General features: G+C 36.4%; 1 protein-coding gene across 6 annotated transcripts in view; it reads left to right on the top strand.

Moving 5' to 3' along the window:
* The window catches only part of LOC124176703, an 81,107-nt gene that overhangs the window by 4,172 nt on the left and 64,825 nt on the right, over positions 1-12,110 (top strand). The window contains exons 2-4 of one of the 6 annotated variants that reach the window (XM_046558294.1): positions 4,369-5,115; positions 5,760-5,874; positions 6,419-6,704. The gene's annotated coding sequence lies outside the window, so the exon portion shown is untranslated. The other 5 variants (XM_046558292.1, XM_046558290.1, XM_046558295.1 and 2 more) reach the window with 5 other exon arrangements.

Below are 12,110 nucleotides of genomic sequence, written 5' to 3'. Positions count from 1 at the left end.
AGTTGACGAAAGTCGAAAATCTCAAACGCGATAGAATATTGCTTAAAATCACGGAACGCCTGATTGCGCAACTCCGGCCGATCAATAAAATCTATTTTTCATTCGAAAATTCTTAAAAACATCGATATTTCACGATTTATTTCAAACAATTGGTGTATCGAGCCGCGCCTCGTCGTCGTGACCCCTACGCTTTGCACGATGGCTTCGGTTCGAGGCTTTCTCACCTTCTCTTCTCTTCTCTTCTCTTCTCTTCTCGTTCAGATCATTTCGTATGGATCGAGTTCTCGTCACAAAGTTTCCTCCACCGATCGTCTGTGCTGCCTGTTTATGATCGACGAGTTTGAGCTAAAAACATAAATTTATCGTGATGTGTTGATAATTGATTTCTTTGTCTAAGCGACGACGATTATGTGCAACGTTGAACGGTAATTGAAAGAAAGAAACGACTAGGCGTGTCGCTCGAATCGTTATGAAAATGATGAAAACTCCGTTAACTCTGAAACATCTGTCGTGTAATTGGCTTTATTGAAATTCTCTCGGAGTATATAAAGGAGAATAAAGACACCCGTGAGAATATTCGGCAAGTTTGTAAATATATGCACGAAAAACTGTAATTCTTTTTCATAATTCGTCGGTCGTATAAAGAATCAATGTATAATAATAATCGTAATTTTTTTTGTTCGTGTTTGAGAGGTAATGTGAAAAATAGTTTAAACTCTTCGACGCAAGCAAAGTAGAGATGAGTCGAAAAGCGAGAATAAATATTGGGGATAAAGTGGTCCGGTGGTGTTAATTTTTCGATTTTTGTCAACAGTCTCGTTCTCCTCGTTCGGATTATTCGCCTTCTACCCAATTCTACAATTAATGTTTTTGTCGTAAATTTTTTGGCTGCTCGAAAATTTACAGTTCCGTCGTGAACAAAGTGCATGGATAATAGTTGCAAGATCTAAAGGTTACGAAGACCAGAAGGTAAAAAAGAGGGAACGTGGGTGCCTCTGGCAAAAATCGAAGGTCGTAATAGAAGTGCGTATTCCGTATATATCGTACGTATACGTCATTGAATAACCAGAGTGGTGAACTGATTATCTCGGTTGTATTTTTTTCGCCAATGTATCAAGTTTATCAACAGAATGTGTTGTCACATGTATTCGCACGTATTTTTCGAACTGCCAGTTCCGTTAGAACGATTAGGAGTTTCGTCTATCCAGAGAAAGATAGAGATAGAGAACAGAATAGAACAGATCAGATCAGATTTATTTAAATTCTCATGTAGATGCTGGACAACGAAATCTACATTACAATGCAGTAAATGTAAAATAGCGAATTAAAGTCATACTGAAGTTAGTAACGTTATCGTAACGGTGCATGCTGAGGAAAAAACCGTTATTTTGCGTTTTTGGAATTGTTTGAAATTCAGTAAATCGTCATGAAACAAAACACTCGTATTTCCAAATCTTAATTCCTTCAAAATCATTGCAAGATTAAGAAAATATTCATGTTTTCCTCGATGTTTCGTTGCAACAACATTAATAACTTCAACCTCGTGAATTAAAGCATGGTAGGGGGAATTGGAAGATGGCAGGGAGAGGGGGGGGATGACATTTTTTTTCTCTTTCATTTACTCGCGCGTCTGGCCAAAAGCTACGTATGCGTGTACACATGCCGAGTACTATTCACGTCCCTGTTGGCTCCCTGACGCTGCTCGTAACTCGACTCCTAACATGTCGAATTCTAGGAACTAAACCAATAGCGGACCTCCAACTCACGAGTCGGCCGAAACGAGCTCCAAATGCTGATTTTTACTTTAACCCCCCCACGGTGATGCGCATTTGTGCAAGGGGGGGGGGGGGGGGGGTAAACGAATAGTATTTAACCTTTGACGATTTCATATGTTTGGGAGAAAAGGTTAAGAATTCAATTTCTGATAAAAAAAAAAGACAAAAACTAAAACAATTCCCAGCAGAGTCGAAAGATTCAGACGTAATCATTCGATCGTTTTACGGGCTTGTCGAATATGTTTTATGAACGGAAATTTAGGCGACGTTTGCTTGCGCCTATCGAAACTTATTTGGTCGAATCAAAATCAGTGGAGAGTCTTCAGACCTCCGGCAAGTTCAACCCGCATCGGAGGCTGGAGAAGATATCGATTGGACAGACAGACTCTCCTTCACTCCCGTTCGTCCCGTTCCTCCCATTGCGCTGCTCTTTTCCTCCATATGTATTTTAAGTATATTATAGGAAGCACTCGTATTAGATACCGGATTTTACACAATCTCCGATACGAATCTTTATCTCTTTCTCTGTCCTTCAAATTCAAACATTGAAACATATATTACAGGCATTGTATAATCGAGTGTATCTTCCGTACTATACAATTTTTTCTCTTCTATCTGGAGTAATGGAACACAAGTGGTATGAAATTTTCGGAAATGACAGTGTTTGTTATTGTTTTTGCTTGCATGCTGTTGTTAATTGAGAAAAGTTAGATGGTGAAAATCGATGTAAAAATGGATAACCTAAGGAAAATAGAGAAAATTTGTTGCGAGTCAAGTTTGTATGTTCAGTTTAGTCCGCACTCTTATTCGCCGCAATGGTAATTGGATTATATGAAATTTTCAATATCGTGCTGAAAACATTGGGCTTGACTCTTGATACACTCTATAATAATGATAATCATTAATAGCAAATCCAATGACATTAGACGCGAATTTATTTTCAATGATGACATCATTCCTTGTGAGGCAGGGATGCGGTTTTTAAACCATATTCAGCGTTGTCAATTTTTCGTACTTTCATTAATAGCCACACAATCGCAGTTGCAAACACAATAATCGGTGCCCAGAGTTTGGAACGATTTCAATTTATTACTCTCCGCCACAGAGTAAAATAGTAAAATACGCTATTCTATAGTAGTAAAAGTTTCTTTTTACGCCTGCACGTTTACGCGAATTCGATGGTTACGAAATTATGACAAGTCCCAACTTTGTATAACAACTTGCAAGTGGGCTCCAAAATTTTTACTCACTAAATCTTCTCCGCGATGTTAATTAGAATTCGAATTGTCGTCTCCGTACGCATAAGGGAGGTACAAGGAAGGTGTTAATTTTCTCAGGCAGTTATCCATGCGATACGCTCACCTACGGTACTTATGTCTACATACCTATGATAGTGTATGACGTGCATCACGTGTACATCCACGCGTCGGATGATCGTAGATGTGGATTGTGGATGTGGATTTACCCGATGGCCGAGGCACCTCGGTCCATACTAGTTCTACACTAGTTCTACGACAAAAAAAAAAAAATGTTGACGCGGGTTGAATTCGTGATTCAAATTAACCAAAATTAATCACAACGAAGTTATAAACCATCATTTCGAGTCATACCTTCTTCCCTATTACATACCTGTATTATACCCGCGCCGCGTAATGCTGCTTTCCTAAAATTTTGGAAAATAATCGTTATTGACTTCGAGTACCGTCTGAAAAACTGTCCGAAGAGTTTGAATGAATGAGAAGACAGTTGAAGGTAGTAACGTGTTGACTTAACGATAAATGTCGAAAAAAAATCAATATTTTGAAACTTTGGAATACCTTTGAGACAGTTTGGATCAATACATATGAATGGGTGTAGTGTTAATATTGCTTATATTGAAGTTTACGGAAAATTTGTAACAATTTTAAAGTTGCGACTAACGAGTTTTCCTAAAGTGCATCGTTACGTCGGCGTTACGAACTTAAACTAATTCATGAATAAGAGACCCATTTGAATTTCCCACTGATTTACCGCGTACTCTCTTCTCTATCACGCTAATTATGTTTTGCTGATGGATCTGTAATCTATGCTCAGCCGAAACGTCATTTTATACACTTATGTCTGTTGTATAATATAAGTGCAGGACATTATTTATTTATGTTGTAGGTACAATAGCATATTATACGTACCTCCTTAATCGCAAACCAATTTTACTCCCAAGACAAATTCCACGAGTTCAATTTCAGTTTTCACGGTTAAATTTTGAATTTTTCTGAACAAGATTTTAATACGTCGACATTTTTTTCATATTCGTATTCGTCTTTGAATTATATTTGTTATTCCTCTTGTAGGAATCAGCCTTAATTTAATTTATACTAGTTATTTATGTTTTTTATGAGACTGGATCGCGGTCAACAATTTTCGAGGGACGAACGGTTATAAAAATATAAATAAGTTGAAAAATCGAATCGTCACTGGTGGGAGGGGTTTGATATTTCAAAATTTTCGTTCAATTTCTCGAGTGCATAAATTTTAAATACATCCAATTCTGCATTCGCTTAATCGCGAAATGATGATAGTTATACTACATGCCGTATCTTCGTTTTGATTACAGGTGTCGTCGTTACTAGCAGAAAGTAAAAATAACGAGGAAGAGAGAAATAGAGTGAGGCAAGGAAAGATTCCGCACCGACTACAAAGTAAAGAATAGCAGGAAAGAAGAAGAAGACTTGCCGAAGATTATAAAAGTCTGCTCTTCTCGCCCGTATGAAGGAGGATCGCTGGCTAACCTGACCTACCGCAACCGTATCTAACCGAATCAAATCTCTAACCGATACTATATACACACACATATACATATATACACGTGTATGCGTAAGATGATGACGGAAGAGAAGGTCTTCACGGTAGTGCGGAGTTGAAAGGCTGCTGAAGTGAAACGAGAGATGTGAAGGAAAAAGAAAGAAAGAAAGAAACAGAAATCAGAAAATAAGACGGGGAAAAAAAGTATCAGGGTTGAACTATTATACAGTTTAATAATCAGTTCGAAATATCGAGAAAGGAAGAATCGTGCGGAAGAGAAGAAAAGAGAGTCGAAGAGATCGGTTCGAAAGATACGATAGGATCGAGCTATTATGATAGAGGGAGATACGCATCAAGATTTGAACATTTTTTTCACCAAAATGATGGGGTTGCGGAAACGCTACGATGATCAACACAACGGCGTATCAAGTTCAGCGTGTTTTAATAACGAATGCCGATTTGCTATCGACCAGTGTAGTTACTTTATTCGCGAGTCGCGATTATGCATCAGCATCAGCAGCAGCAACAGCAACAGCAGCTTTAGCCACGAATCATAAAGGTGTCAGCCACTGTTGTGAATATAAATAAAAGCCACGAAGAAAAAACAAAGATATGCGGATTTTCGCGCGGTTGACTAAATCGGAAGACGCCGCGAGGAGACAGGGAAGGGCGGACCGCGCGCCGCCAAATCGGTGATTATAGAGACGTGTCGGACATAATATTATTTTCCTTCGTCAATTTGTCTCATCACGTTCTTAAACTGTCCCCGATACTTGAATTATTCACGTTATTATTGTTGTTATTATTATTGATAATACTATTGTCATTATTATTATTATTATCATCATCATCGTCATCATCATCATCGTGATCGTCACTGTTATTATTACCGTTTATATCGTAATCCCTGTTATCTTTATTTTATTATTGTTTCATTTTTATTTTATTCCTTTCAAACCGAGCTAACGAGCAAAGATTTGGCAAACGACCGAAGTGTATGGTTGGTGAGAAAATTTTTTTTCTAAATAACTAAGGGATGAGATTAAGTGGTTTTTTTTTCGCTTGTGCGCGTCCGAGCATCGTGTCACGCATATGAAGATTAGAACGTACAGTGAGCAGTATAATAATAATAATAATAACAACAATAATAGTAACAATTTGAAATAATATTAATAATAATTATGTATCATTAACTATTAAAAGAGAAAAAAAATGAAACAGAATTTTAAGAATGAGAACAGGACAAAAGATTCAACACATATTATATAAACGTGTCAGATATATAATATTATAAAAGTGATACGTGTCATCTATACGCGTAAGTATCTTACATATGTATACGATGTTTTCTTGTATATAACGTGTATTGGCACACATGCACATTGCGCATGTACGCGAAACTCTATGTAACATTCGTGTCTGTGAAGTGAGCTTTTCTGTTTCACTTTATCTACGTTTATTAATTAAATTCTTTGACCGCAATCAGCAAACTGTACATACACATGTGCAACATTGCGCTGTTTCATCGGTAGTACTGAGTAATTTTTTAATTTTGATGTCTACATAGCGTAATAACAACAACAACAACAACAACAACAACAAAAATAATAATTCAAGTCAATGAATTATTATAATTAGTTTTTTGATTTAAGTGGGTGTAGTGCAAAAGTTTATGTTTATGTACATATAAAAACGTATATATATGTATGTATATACACATATAAACGTATGTGTGTGTATATGTATGTATAAATACTATACAATGAAATAAAGCTTGTTTACAAAGATTATAAAACGTACGTAATATAATGTGTATAGTATATGTAATATTATAAATAACATTGATGATAATAATTAATTAGGTGGTGCATCGGTGTGAGTTTTAAATGACGAAATTATGAATGAATAATACCTACGAAGATAATAAATAAATAAACAAACGTATAAAGGGATAGAAAAAAAAGTGCGAAAAAACGGAGTGTGCGGGGTGAAATCTTATCGAGTAACCTGTGTGTACACCGTGTATCGTTCTATTAGTGTTCGGGACTGCCACATCACTGCAGACAACTAAATTATTCCTCGCATACGACACGCACTGTAGCTGCGGTTTCTTCAAGTTCCTTCCTGCAATCGCCATCGCCGTCATTGGTGAGTTGATCAGTTTTTATCGATTCAACCTTCTTATATATTATACCGCGAGGAAACGGTGAAAGTTGGCAGATTGACCGTCCGACTGCGCATGCGCGAGATTCGTTGTATTTTCATGCAGGCTGGCCACCTCAAACTTCAACCGTTAAATTTTGCTTCTAGTAGAGGTTATGTTACGTAACGTGATGCGATTCTGTTTCGTGTTCACCACGTCTTACAATTGAATAATTAACGTACCGATTCGGTAAAGCTTGACAAATTTTTTATTGTTAAATGACTGACGACTGCTACGAGTCATCTCAATTTCATAGCAACTCGCCTGTTCACACCTCATATCCCATCTCGAGTTAGTTGGCTACCCTGTCTTGTTGGCGAAAATATTAGCGGGAGACAATCTCGTCGGACATTCAGGTAGTTTGCCAAGTTTCACCGTTTCCACTCTGTAGTATAGGTGTTGGTGTTACATGCTTATTGTTAGATATTAATACGATACGTCCCCATCGAATTTCGCATCACGGAAAATACATACGTCTGCGTATAATGATACTTATCCGAGAAAAACCTCGTATATTCACTAATGATGATTTATTGTGATTCGTGTATATCATCACATGTATGCGGATATCCTTGGATTAGCATGATGTGTATTTTTATTTGAATGCATATTACTATTATTAAACATACGGTACAGTATTCGTGGTGATATGTTCCCGCATAGAGCTGCAGGTTATTATAGAGAAATTATAATAAGAAACTTATACTCAATGCAGGGAATGCATTGATGGGAATGTTGAATATACCTATTATGTCTATCTCCCGTATTCATGAAGAGTGACACAATTATAACTACACCTAATTTGATTCGAAAGGACGTAGGTGGTACATACCTATTGCACGGATAGGAAATCAGATATCTGGTTCGTAGATTAAGTATGTAGGTGTATAGATGTGCAAAGATGTATAACGAAGTATAGAAACAGTGATTTTAAACTATAAATGAGCAATCTAATTTTACGGAGTCGGTTCAGTGCGGGATTAAATGGGCCGATCCATTAATTTTTGGCCAGCTTTTTTGAGTAAAAATTTTGATCAGTTGGCAATTTAGTTGTGCACTGAAGTGTGCACTCAGCTATGGAGATCCTTCAATTCTTAGGCCCTGGGCCTAATACTGGGCCTCGTTTAAGAGGTCTAATACATTGATCAATATTGTACATAATTTTCATATGCAATATTTGTCGTCGAATTTTCAGCACTTCCTGTCACAGAAAAATGTAATTTTTCGTGTACGCGTGTGTGGTTTTTCGTAAAAAAGTCTCATCTTTTCGAAGGTTAAATCCATCTTGAGATGAATCTTTAATAATTACCGAAAAAATGCAAATGGTATAAAAATGAATTGTTTTTATTTTTTGAAAACGCAGACATTCTGGAGTACACCCTGAAATTTTTAGACTAGAACGAAAATGGGATCATATAATATATAACATATAATTATAATGACAGAGATATTCGAGAGATACGGAATATTTTTATTCACAAAATTCGAGATGCGTGGAATACTTATACTGTTTTTATTATAGTCCTATTTTTAACCTATATGTACTGGAAATTTTTATTTCTTGAAAAAATGAAAATTTATTGTCATGTCCGTCGCTTACTTACACCGTTCATACTAAAAATATCGGAAAGCCGCATTTTTCTTCAATTTCTGACGATGTACTTTTAAAATGTATTTGATATTCCGAAGGATCGGGTTCTTTTAGTTTAACAAAAATATATTAGCTCATATTTCTTCCGACAACAGAGAACGCTAAGTATTCAAAAAAACGAAGATCTAGTTTGAAAACGTAATGGAAAATTAATTAGTGCACAACGTTGTTTTTCGTTGCCTAATCGGCTAAAAATTATAGGATTCTTACATTTAGTCCGCACACAAACCCACACACAACATGTCTCAAAATTGCAACAAAATGGAAATATTTACTTAAAAAAAATTGACCGAACGTTATCGATTGAAGATTCCAGCAGGTACTGTTGTGAACTTGCCAGTGTCATTAAAAAATCTGTCATTATACATTAAAGTGCGAGAAAAGAATTTTGGCATGTATAACACGTAGATGCTAATTCGGGGAAAAGTTTACATGTGAAAAATATTTTGATAACATGTTTTATTTCTCTCTTTCATCAATGAATCACAAAAAATTGTACGAAGAAGGAAAAGTTTTTGCGAATCTAGACGTATGTATTAGCAATTCCCCGCAGGGAGAGGCAATACCCATGCCAAGCTCCTCCAACCCAGTCGTCGGTCGGTCCAGACCCAGCGGGAATACACCATCCCCAATATTCCACCCCCCTCCCCCCCCCTCTCTCCCTGCTCCTCGCCCTGAGTTCGCCTAGTCCGCAGTTCCCCTCCACTTTTCCGGCAGGGGTGGGTCGATACTCGGGATCTCTTGTGTAGGTAGGTAGGTAGGTAGGTAGGTAGGTAGGTAGGTAGGTACGGCCGTAGCGTCAGAGGAGCTGTATAACCGGTGCTCGGATAATTCCGTCCGGGTCCATACATCGTTTTATACTTTATAAGCAGCCCGTTGCAGATCCGCTCGCGAATATTTTCAAATGCTTCTTGTGGTAATACTGTATGTATATTGGACATAGCCATATGCTCTTGCGAACTTTTTTTGCAGAGCTCGTTGAGACCTTGAAAACTCTTGAACATAACTTTCCTCTATCCTTAAGAGGATCCGTTTAGCTAGTGTTCGCACAAGTGTGGGATCCCGTTTCGAATTGGCTTACAAATATCGATATATCTTTGAAACTATTGACATGGTTGTAACGAAATATAGTCTAAAAACTGGCCAGACGTCGTAGCTATCCGCAGAAACAAAAATAATGAAAATCGATTCGGTAGTTTTGGAGTTATGATCGAACATACGGACGGACAGACAGTGAGACATTGAGTATTATACGGTGCGAACTAACCGCTAACGACGGAATGGTTCGTCGTTTGCTATAGTTTAATAATGCGCATGCGCTAGAATCCGAGAGCAGTTATTTGCCAGGGCGACCAATTGTGGGGAACGTAACCTCAAAAATTTGTACAGTTGTCGCTGGCGTTTGTATTCAACACCGACACCTGTGAAAATTTTTAAGGTTACGTAAATCGCTGCGAACTGATGTCTAAATTTATGACGGTTGGTCACCCTGGCAAACAACCGCTCTCTGATTGTAGCGCATGCGCATTAAATTGTAGAAGATAACGGAACATTCTGTCGTTAGAAATTCAAAAAGATGAGCTTTGACGATTTCTCTTCTAGAACGCGGTTACTTATGGCTTTACATTGTCTTTAATTCGGTACGTTTTTGATTTCGTTTTCTGTTTTTTATTTTTATTTTGGTCATTCACGTCTTCTTCACTTTACACTAACATACTGTGTTGGTTCATGGAATTGTTACGTGCCGGCAATTTTTATCTATATTTGTCTCATGGTTATGGATTGGTCGCAGAGCGCGGAGTCGGGCTAACGTGAACCGCAGAGAAATTGAATCTCGATCGGTAAAATTTACTCTTGAGATTTTGCCGAAATACAGGTGTGAATTTTTGATAAAATTTGACACCGTATTGCATAAGTTTAGGCGGATTTTTTCAATGTTGAATTGCCTGCATGAATACAAACACGAGTCTGTTTATATATATATTGGACTGTTTTAATCATTTTTATTTTTATTTTACTCTGAGCTCCTCTGCCACAAAAAAGTAAGATTTGATCTCCCAGAGATAATTCTTTAAATAGACGATTCAGTTGTTTGAGGTGCGCAGGATTATTGAAGTGGCTGAAAATCGTAAACGATATTGTAGAAAGAAGAGTAACTTTATCAATCGAAGAGTATAATGATAACATTTGCTCAAAGAGCGAAAACAATTTACTACCTTAATTGTACAGAATCATTAATTAACATGAAATTTCAATAATTTGGACTGAAGAATCAGTTTATTAATAATAAAATGACGATTCGATCATTTATTCAGGCCTCACAGGCGTAAATTAATAAAAAACAGGAAAACATATGTTTGAATATTTTGCTTTTTTCTACTTATTTTCAAATGTATAACTGAGAATACGGGAAAAGGTTATGAGAAATGTTCCATCCAATACCAATGCAAGAGATAAATGATAGAGAGGAGTCAGAAAATTTGATTTATCGAATTACGTAACGTATTTTCTATTTATAATTCCCCGATATTCTGCAATCAAATATATTCGCATGTTTTATGATTTATTTGGGCAATTTTATTAACGTTTTCATTCGCGGATAGATTTTAATGTTGGATATTTTGTAATGTCTGAAACGCCAGCTTTTGATTTATCCGAAGTTTCGCGCGATCAAGCTTGATCGTCGAAAACTTAAGTTTCACTTATTCTCAGTTTTGATAATAAACGAAAATATATCAAAGAAATGTTTAGCCTCAAGTCCACAATTTGGATACATTACAACCAAGGTTCGCTTACTCTTCTGTATCGTATTATTAGAGATTTCCATCATGCATGATCGGCCAAAATTTCAAGTACGTTATACTTTTTGACTATTGAATTTGTGCAATACGATGTTATTTTTTATATTATTAAAATATTGCAGGCATAATTTTTGCGGTATGCTACGTCCATACTTTTCTCAAATATCTCCAAACACTCCCAAAAATTCTCGACTTGTTTCAATATCTTCCAAGGTCTCGTACGTAGTATCCTCCCATCATTTCGCTTACTAAACCTTCCCTACGATAGATTAGTATATTTCCTAATATAACCGTTTCTAGTCACTTTCGAATTCCAAAAGTACATAATTCGTAGTAAAGAGGTTGGTTGACCAAGAAACGATACTTATTAGTAATTTTATTACGAAATTGTCGAACATCGAGTGTTTGTCAAATTATTATATATTCATAACAGATACGAAAATCACATTTGAAATAAAATACTACAAAGCATATGAGAGGATCAACTAATAGATGTTTCATTTTAAATTGCTTCAAATTAATTAAAAAAACTACTAGATTCGATCGCTTCCACCCTACGATAGTACATCTTATTCAGAAGACCATTGTCTGCAAAGTCGAGGCTGAAACGCATTTTTTTTTCCAGTATAACCGTTTCAACATTGCTGTTTGTTGATCATAATCAATATCTATCTGTGTTATATTGTGAAATTGAATACGTAACGATACCAATTACGTATCCCGTGAGAAAACATTGTGTCAGAGAATTTGGAGAAAATAGTGTACTGGATAACACAAGCCACAGAATAGAATGAAATCGAACGATTCTACTTACAGATTTTTAACACTTTTGAAGCGATGTGAAACGATGCATCGATACCTGATATCTTTTTTGTATAAATTCCAATAAGTTCCTTTTT

Source organism: Neodiprion fabricii, chromosome 2, assembly GCF_021155785.1.
Source record: "Neodiprion fabricii isolate iyNeoFabr1 chromosome 2, iyNeoFabr1.1, whole genome shotgun sequence".
Taxonomy (NCBI): domain Eukaryota; kingdom Metazoa; phylum Arthropoda; class Insecta; order Hymenoptera; family Diprionidae; genus Neodiprion; species Neodiprion fabricii.
This window is presented reverse-complemented; position numbering and strand designations above follow the sequence as displayed.